This window comes from Phodopus roborovskii, unplaced genomic scaffold, assembly GCF_943737965.1.
Source record: "Phodopus roborovskii unplaced genomic scaffold, PHOROB, whole genome shotgun sequence".
NCBI classification, from domain to species: domain Eukaryota; kingdom Metazoa; phylum Chordata; class Mammalia; order Rodentia; family Cricetidae; genus Phodopus; species Phodopus roborovskii.
In genome coordinates this window covers 33,372,782-33,381,805 of record NW_026126416.1, presented here as the reverse complement: position 1 = coordinate 33,381,805, position 9,024 = coordinate 33,372,782, and positions in this window count along the sequence as shown.

Genomic DNA, 9,024 nt, shown 5'->3' with positions numbered 1-9,024 from the left:
CATCAACCTAACACAGATTCCAATCCCACACAGTCCTAGCAGTTTGATGGAGTAAATCATCACATGCATGAGATTGTGGATTTTGTTTGCTTTTTGAGATGGAGTTTCTCTGCATAGCCCTGGCTGTTCTGGAACTCACTCTGTAGACCATGCTGGCTTTGAACTCATACAGATATGCTTGCTTCTGCCTCCTGAGTGTTGAGAGCTGAGATTGTAGATTTTATTGACTGTCTTACCCCAGGCTTATGGAGATGTTACCCACAGCTGGGTTTGATAGCTATTTGCACTTTGCTATCTTTATTCATTTATTTTATTTATTTACTTATGTTTACTTAGAAGTAATGGAGATTTTACCTGGAAAGGTCTCTATCCCTGAACTATATCCCCAGCTCCTTTTTCACTTTTTATTTTGAGACAAAGCTTCTCTGTAAGTTGCTAGGAAGGCCTTGAACTTTCAGTCTTCCTGCCTCAGTCTCCAGAGTAGATGGGATTATAAGCCTTGCTCACTACTAATTATGACATAGGTTATTATCATTCAATTTTTTTTCTATGTGTGGTACTAGGCATTGAACTTTGCATATGTTAAGTCACATATGTGCACATGTGTGCTGAGATCAGAGAACAATCTCAGGTATCAATCCTTAGGTGCTTGCCTCCCACCTTTGAGACAGGTACCTTGTTGGCTTGGAATGTTGTGAGTAGGCTAGACTAGTATCTTTGCCTCCTGCCTAGCCATTACCGGGATTGCAAATGCATTTCATCACACTAGAAGTTTTATGTGGATGCTTAGGATAAGACTCAGGTCTTTGCTTTTCCAACTAAGCTATCTCTACTCCTCCTATTCCCCCTCTCCCCCATTTTTTTTTTGTTTTGTTTTGAGACAGGGTCTCTCTCTATATTTCTGGCTGCCCTGGAATTTGCTGTGTGTACCAATCTGACCTTGAACTAACAGAGATCTACCTGCCTCTGCCTCCCAAGTGCTAGGATCAAAGGTATGCACCAGCTTGCCTGGCTCTCAGCCCTTGTTTTTGAGACAGAGTCTCATAAGAGTCTCCACTTGCTGTGTAACCAAGGGAGGGTGACTTTGAACTCCTGATGCTAGGATTACAGATAAGTACAGGTTTGTGCAGTGCTGAGGCTCAAACCCAGGGCTTCACCAGCACTAGGCAAGCACACAACCCTCTGAGCTACCTATTCAGTTCTAAAACTTTCCTTTTTAGACTCAACAATCGCCACCCTGGGTCATTGTCAGTGGTCTTACTCCTCCAGGTTCATTTTGTAGTGAAGAATGTCACCCCAGTACATGAGCACTGAGTGTGGCTTTAGCTCCCCTTGCCTGGAGGACTTTCTGCCCTCTGTGCCTGGTTGTCACATCCCCATCCCTATAAGGACTTGTAGCCTGGAGCTCCAGTTCTGTCCATGATTTTGTGTTTCCATTTAGTTGAAGGTCTCAGAGATGGTAATCTTGTTTTGAACTCAACACTATCATTTTGGTGGGTTCTTTTGTTTTATCTATGGTTGCTATGCAATTACTGTGGGGTGCAGTGGAGAGGACACCCAGAGAGCAACATTTCAGAGCCACCTGGTTCAGAGTATGCCAGTGAATATCCAAGAACAAGGAACTGACAAGACACTGTGAGGAGCAAATCCCAGGAAGGCTTGGCTTCTGATCTGAAGGGATTAGGAAAGAAGGTGGCTCTTGTAATGCCACTGCTTTATCCGGATCAAAATGCTTTACCAGAAGTAGTTGAAACCTGTGTGGGCCCAGAGGAGAAAGAAAGAACTTCCTGGTGAGGGGTTGGGGAAAGCTTCTCTGATGGAGTGGTTTTGAAATAGCCCCCTTAAATGGGGTGAGGTGGGGGAGAGGGCAGGTAAACAGGATCTACAGAAGGCCCAGATGGCTAGAGGTTAGTGTACAGGCTATGGATTTCTCTTGGACCTAATTACGATCTGGACCCGGCCACTCCAGAGGTGTGAGCCTGGACAATTTATTTTCTGTCGGAGACTGGGTTTCATTATAAAGATAAACACAGCATCTTCAGTTCCATAAGGTTGTGAGGATAATTAGGGGTATGCAATGGAACATGTAAAGTCATAGCAGACTCTCAATGAGGTAACTCAGTCAGTAAAGCATTTGCCTCACAAGCATGAGGTCATAAGGTCTATCCCCAGATACAAATGCCAGGTGTAAGCTGGGCAGTGGGGGATCAGCAGGAGAGGAGTCGGGGACTGGGATTGGAATGTAAGATATAAATTAATAAATTTAAAGAACACTTTAAAGAAAAGAACATTTTATGCAGCCGGGTGGTGGTGGTACATGCCTTTAATCCCAGCACTTGGGAGGTAGAGGCAGGCAGATAGGTGAATTCAAGGCCAGCCTGATCTAGAGTGAGTTCCAGGACAGCCAGGGATACACAGCCAGGGATTTTTTTCCTGTTTCAGGAAAAAATAAGAAAAGAACAAAAGAAAGAACACTTGATGCTTTTACAGAGGACCCAGGTTCAGGTTCAATTCCTAGTACCCACATGCTGGCTCACAAATAGCTGTAATGTCAGTTCTAGGAGACAGAGTCCTTTTTTGGCCTCTGAAGACACATGCATGTACACGGTGCACAGACATATATGCAGACAAAACACCCATAAAATACAACAATAAATGTATTTAAAAAAAAAAAAAGCAATGGTAGTTAGTAACTACCACCATTATAGAGGGCCTTGATTATCAAGTGTCAGCCTTTGAAAAGCTTCCTGAAACAGTTACATACAGTAACAACCTAGGCCATTTTGACTGCCACCTCCCAGTTCTGTTTCTTCCCTCTGGCAAGCTCCTGGAAAGTCACCAAGACTATAGAGCCTTTGTAGTAGGCAGAATAGTGGCCCCTGGAAGGTGTGTGTGTGTGTGTGTGTGTGTGTGTGTGTGTGTCTCAATGGTACAGCATGTGCTCAGCAGGCACATTTTCCTGGATTCAATCCCCACCACTATAAAGCGAACCCCAGCTGTCTGCTTCCTCACCTTAGGCACCTGTACCTGTAGCTATGTTAGGCTCCATCAAAAAGGGAAACAAGGCTGCAGCTGGAATGGTGATCCCATCTGCAATGGGAAGATTGTCGTCTACTCGCTGGTGGATCTCACGAGAAGAGAAAAGCAACAGAGGACTGCCAAAGAGACGGCACTGGACATCCTTCACGTTTCTGGACCTGACTCGACAGGTAGAGGGGCCTCTAGAAATATGGTTTATGCGAACGACTAGCTTTGACTGGCCTCTTACACTGGATTAAGGGAGCAAATCAAGATGGAGCTACAGCAGTTCTTTGCCATCAAACTGAAACTAAATTCCTTATTTTATCTTATTTTTGCAGTGTAGCTGAGAATGCTTCCATCTCTTGAGAGCTGGGACTATGGTATCACAGCAAGGTTTGGTGGTGCTTGTTATGATAAAGCTCGAGGAACTTTGCACGGGGGACCGTGGTGGATTCCATGGCAGGCGAGGGTGACCCTGGCGGGGACAAACACGTCAGGCAGATAGAACTTAAGTGAGAAGTTCTATTAGAAAGAGAAGGGAGAGGAAGGAAAGAGAAAAGAGATAAAGAGATAGAGAAAACAGGAGAGAAGAGGGAGACAGAAGTCCTGTCTGCCCCAGCTCCAGCGGGAAGGCAGAATGGGAAGAGAGCTGGAAAAGAGAGCCTAAGTGGGCGGGGCCTGTCTTTTAAAGAGGTCCTCTGCGCATCACAGTAGTGGAACCCTGGGCTGACCAGGGCACTGCCCGAGTGATTCTGCCAGGTGACGGGCTGGTTAACATAATGCCTGAATCCTTACAGTGCTGGAAATCAAAACGAGGGCTTTGGGCATGTTAGGCAAATACTTTACCAGCTGAGCTTCATTTTCAGCCCTGTTTTTGTTGTTTTGTTAATCCCACAGACTCAAGGAGAAAGACCAGCAGCCCAAATCCTATAATGTCAATTCAAGACAAACTTGAGACAGATGAGACTTTGCCTCTTCAACAACAAAATATTGCTCAGGGTTGGAGAGATGGGTGAGTGGTTAAGACTGCTTCTTGCTCTTGCAGGGGTCCTGAGTTGGATCCCTATCGTGGGTTCAGAGCGGAGGCTTGCAGCAGGTGGATAGGGGTTTGTTAAAAAGTTGTGATCTGAGGGCCGAAAGGAAATAAACCAGCCCACACATGCGTTCCTGTTCCTCTCATCGCTCATTATTCTCCAAAAAGTGTTCTTCCCCAGAAGTTCCCCTCAAAAGCCCCTTTTAAGATTTCTCCTTAAAAGTTCTCTCTCTAGTATTTTCCCTCTATTAATGCTCCTTTTGTTTGTTTGTTTGTTTTTCGAGACAAGGCTTCTCTGTATTCTCTGTAGTTTTGGAGCCTGTCCTGGAATTAGCTCTTGTAGACCAGGTTGGCCTGGAACTCTCACAGAGCTCCGCCTGCCTCTGCCTCCCAAGTACTGGGATTAAAGGCGTGCATCACCAACGCCCGCCTTATTAAGGCTCTATTAAATTTCTCTTCCAACAGTTCTCCTTAAGAATTCTCCTAGAGTTCTAAGAATTCTCTAAAAGTTCCTTCTAAAAATTCTTTTGAGGTTCCTTTTTTTTTCTTATTTATTTATTTCTTATTTTACATATCAATCCCAGTTCCCTCTCCCTCCCTCACTTTTTCTCTCCCTCCCTCCCATGCCCCCTCCCATCCTCCCATCCCATCCCCCCCCACTCCACAGGGAGGGTAGTACCTTCCAGGAGGGGTCAACAAAATCTGTCAAGTCATTTGGAGTAGGGACTAGGCCCTCCCTCCTGCCTCTAGGTTAAGGGAGTATCCCTCCATGGGGAATATGCTCCCAAAGTCCTTAAGGTTCCTTCTAAAAAGTCTCCAAAAATTTCTTCTTCTAAAAGTTCTCCAAAAAGTTCCTTCTAAAAATTCTCTAGAGGTGCCTTTTCATTCTACAAGGCTTTTAGTTTTTGTATCCACAGGCACATTTAACAACTCTGTTGATGCAGCAAACTTTGATGATCCCTCATGGGAGGCCTCACTCTCCCTGGGGAGGGGATATGGGGCAGCATGGTTGGACAGGAGGGAGAGGGAACGGGGATTGGAAGGTAAAATAAGATTGCTTTTAATTTAAATAAAAATGTATTAAAAAACCAAAACCAAAACCAAACCAAACCAAACCAAAACTCTTCAACAATAGGGCATGCATATCTCTCAGAGCCAGGAAGGCCAATAGGGTTTTGAGAAAAGCAGGTGCCTCATGTCTCTGGTAAACTTAAGTCTCAGGGGGGACATGACTTGCAACACGTGCTGTTAGCTCATTAAAGGGAACTCCTCAGCACTGTATGAAAGGGGAAACTAAGGCTATGTAGTGTGAGATCCTGAGGCCGCTGTTTCCAGCCTCAGTAGGCAGTGGGCCACTCTTACCACTGAGAACCGGGTGAGAAGGAATTCCTTTCTCTGGGGCCTATTTGAGAATACAAAACAGCCAGTATATTATAGATGTACAGCCAGATTCATAGTAACACATATTCTGGAGTTGATACCTAGAATATTAATTGCTACGTCTGTAATAAATGATAAAGGCTTATTTATAGCATCTCACCTTTATTCAGTTTATTAAAAAAAAATGTGTGTAGATTTCTCTCCTTGGGCAGTGTAAACTATGGCTAAATAAAAGTCTGAAGATGACCTAAAGTAGAATAAATCATTAATACACTGCTGGGGTTATTTGGGATGAATCCCACTATGGAAAAGGGGAATGCTATGGCTTCACAATGGTTCTACAGAGATGACAGTAACTATTCAAAATGCAGGTATCCCCAAGGCTTTGCAAGTGGGGTTTCCTCCAATAGAATGCGTGATGATCTCACTGGGACAGCCTTGTGACTTTGTCAACTGAGATCTCATTGTATAATCCCTGTGGCCTGTAGAAATTTCCCATATTTCATTTAATAAATGCAGTGTATGATTTCTCTTTGTGTAATGGGCATGGAATAAAAAATAAAAGTAAAAGGATTAGTACTCCTATAATTCCCAAATTGATAAAAAGGTTCTATCATGAGTTATTAACAAAATTTTAAACTAAATTAACAAGGTAATTAGCTATGTCTTCTGTTGAAGAGAGCTGGAGCCTGGAAAGGCTAAGAGTATTGGTCTGAGAATGTAAAGTACCCATGTGTTTGCCTAGCTGGGAAGTATTCTAAACACATCTCAAGTGAGCCTGTGTCTGACATTTCTGAGCCATTATAAGGTAAAGGAGTGACATAAGTCCATCCAAAATCAGCATGGCACAATGTTGTTAGGTATGCCTAATAAAAACTGTAGTGAGTTATCAAAAGAGAAATGTTAGTTTAGGATGTTGCTTTTTCTATTAGTTTTTGATTAATTGTATTAAATTGATTAATCTGTGTATTGAAGCATTGTTAGACAGAGTTTACCTAAGTTAGTGGTGAGCATCTATAGGACCAAGGCTGTAGTTGAAATTGGCCTAATAAATTAAATTTGTTATCAAAGCAATAATAAACCATTTTAACTGTGAGAGAGTCATACCAACTGTCTTAAAACATACATAGTAAAATTTTTGCAACAGAATGATTGTCAGAGATACATAAGGAGATTGTCTAATAGCATATACAGTGCAGGATCATGGGCTGAATCTATGCAATTAACAATAGGACATTTAAAAAAGTTAGTCCAGCCCCTGGGCTATAGAGTTCAATACAGCAAAAAGGGGGTGGGGGTGGGGGTGGGGGTGGGGTGGGTAAGTGACATAGGGATGTAGAAGTCGGTCATGGTTGCTTCCTGCTGATGTGGGGTGAAGTTGGAGGTCTGGAAGGTTGGAACACAATGGAAACCAGGAAGAGCAGGCTGTTTTAGGCCGTGAGGCATGCAGGCAGCTTTGGAGCAGTCTGTGTCCTAAGAATGCAATAGGGCCCCCTGGAGTGAGAACTAGAGGGTGGGGTGCAGGGCTGCAGCAAGGCCATGGTCAGAGGAAGAGCTATCTGTGATACTTTGAATGATTATAAACCTGGTGGAATAAATGTATATTAATGGCAGAACATGAAGTTAAGGGATTTTAGAGAGAAACTTTCTCAGGTACACACTTGAAGTTTTTAAGTGCACAGCTTTGGCAGAAGAGAGAAGATCAACGCAGGTCAGGGAGAGAGGGAAAGTTTCTCTTGCCTCCCACAAGATTAGGCAGGTAGGAAAACACGCTGTAGACAAGTAATACTTATCTGAGTTTATTTTGACCTGTGATGATATTGGAGGATACAAATTGATCTCTTGAAGCTTATAAGAACATTTCTTTCTTCTTTTTTCTTTTTTTTCCTTTTTCCTTTTTGGTTTTTCAAGACAGGGTTTGTCCGTGGCTTTGGAGGTTGTCCTGGAACTAGCTCTTATAGATCAGGCTGGTCTGGAATTCACAGAGATTTGCCTGCCTCACCTCCTCAGTGCTAGGACTAAAGGAGTAAGCCACAACCGCCTGGCAAGAACCTTTCTTAAGAGGCAAAATGTTAGATATATCAGGTTATTATTTGTAGTCTGTATTGAAATCCATGTTGAAGAGGCAAAGAGACTCATTTTTTGAGTCATAATAGAAGTATGGAAACCTAAAAATAATTTTGGTTGCAGGTAGTAATATTCCCTTTCCTGTTTAGAAGGCTGTGTGTATATAAAGTACAGAGATGTCTCTATCAAAAATCAGAAAAAAATTTTAAGTTTTACATTTTAAAAATGGTAAAAGGGAATATAAAATACTATGCTTGTGGCTAAGCAGTATATCTAGACAATGATTATAGATGTTAAATTTAGATTTTGAGATTATTTTTGGAAAGGACTAACTTGGAGAATTGACCCTGTCCTTTTAATAGATAAAGGAAGGTGATTGACTCCAAAGTATATATATAATTAAAATATGACCATTGCAGAAACAAAGCAAAGAGCTAAGTAAGGAATTATTTATATCAACAATAATGTTTATAAATATAGTTTTTAATATTTAAGAGAATATATTAAAAGATTAATTGAATATATTTGAATAATATTATAAGATTAGTCAAAAATCCATTTTTAATTATTAATAGCTTATAGATTAAGTAAAATTTTAGTTAATAAGTTATATAGTTTATAATTAAAGTAAATTTATTCTTAACAGTTTATTTTTATCTAAATTAATTATTATATTATCATACATCATATATATTATATATTTGGGTCTGCTTACACCCACCTGTAACTCCAGATTCTAGGGACCTAAAGCCCTCTCCTAGCCTAATGGCCATCTGCATCCATGAACATACATATATACACACACACATATATGATTCAAAAATAAATATTTTTAGTGTTTTCTTTTGAGATTATAATATAACCACATTATTTTCTGCCTTCTCTTTCCTCCCTCCAAACCCTCCCTCATACCCTACTGGCTCTCTTTCAAATTCATGGACTCTTTTTTGTTGTTGTTTTTTGAGACAGGGTTTCTCTGTGTAGTCCTGGCTGTCCTGGAACTCACTCTGTAGACCAGGCTGGCCTTGAACTCAGAGATCTTCCTGCATCTCGAGTGTTGGAATCAAAAGCATTCAACACCACCACCACCTGGCTCGCTTCTTTCATTAATTTTGTGTGTGTGTGTGTGTGTGTGTTTGTGTGTGTGTGTGTGTGTGTGTGTGTGTGTGTCTCTGTGTGTGTATTCCTAAATATGAACACAACCTGCTTAGTCTGTATAATGTTACTTGTATGTATGTTTTCAGGGCTCACCATTTGATATTGAATAACCAGTTGCGGTGCCCTTCCCTGGGAAAGACAATTTTCCCACTCTTAGCATTTCTTAGTTGCTTATAGTCATGTGTAGGGTTGCAGCCTAGTAAGCTTTCCCTGTCTGTGTTGGCTTGTCTGTTGGTGTCATATTTCTTCAATTCATGCTTAGGCAGTCATTTGGTGAGACTTTATGGGTGTAGCTAAGAGACACCATCTCACAGCAAACTCCTTGTTCCTCTGGCTCTTAGAAAGTTTCAGCTTTCTTTACCACA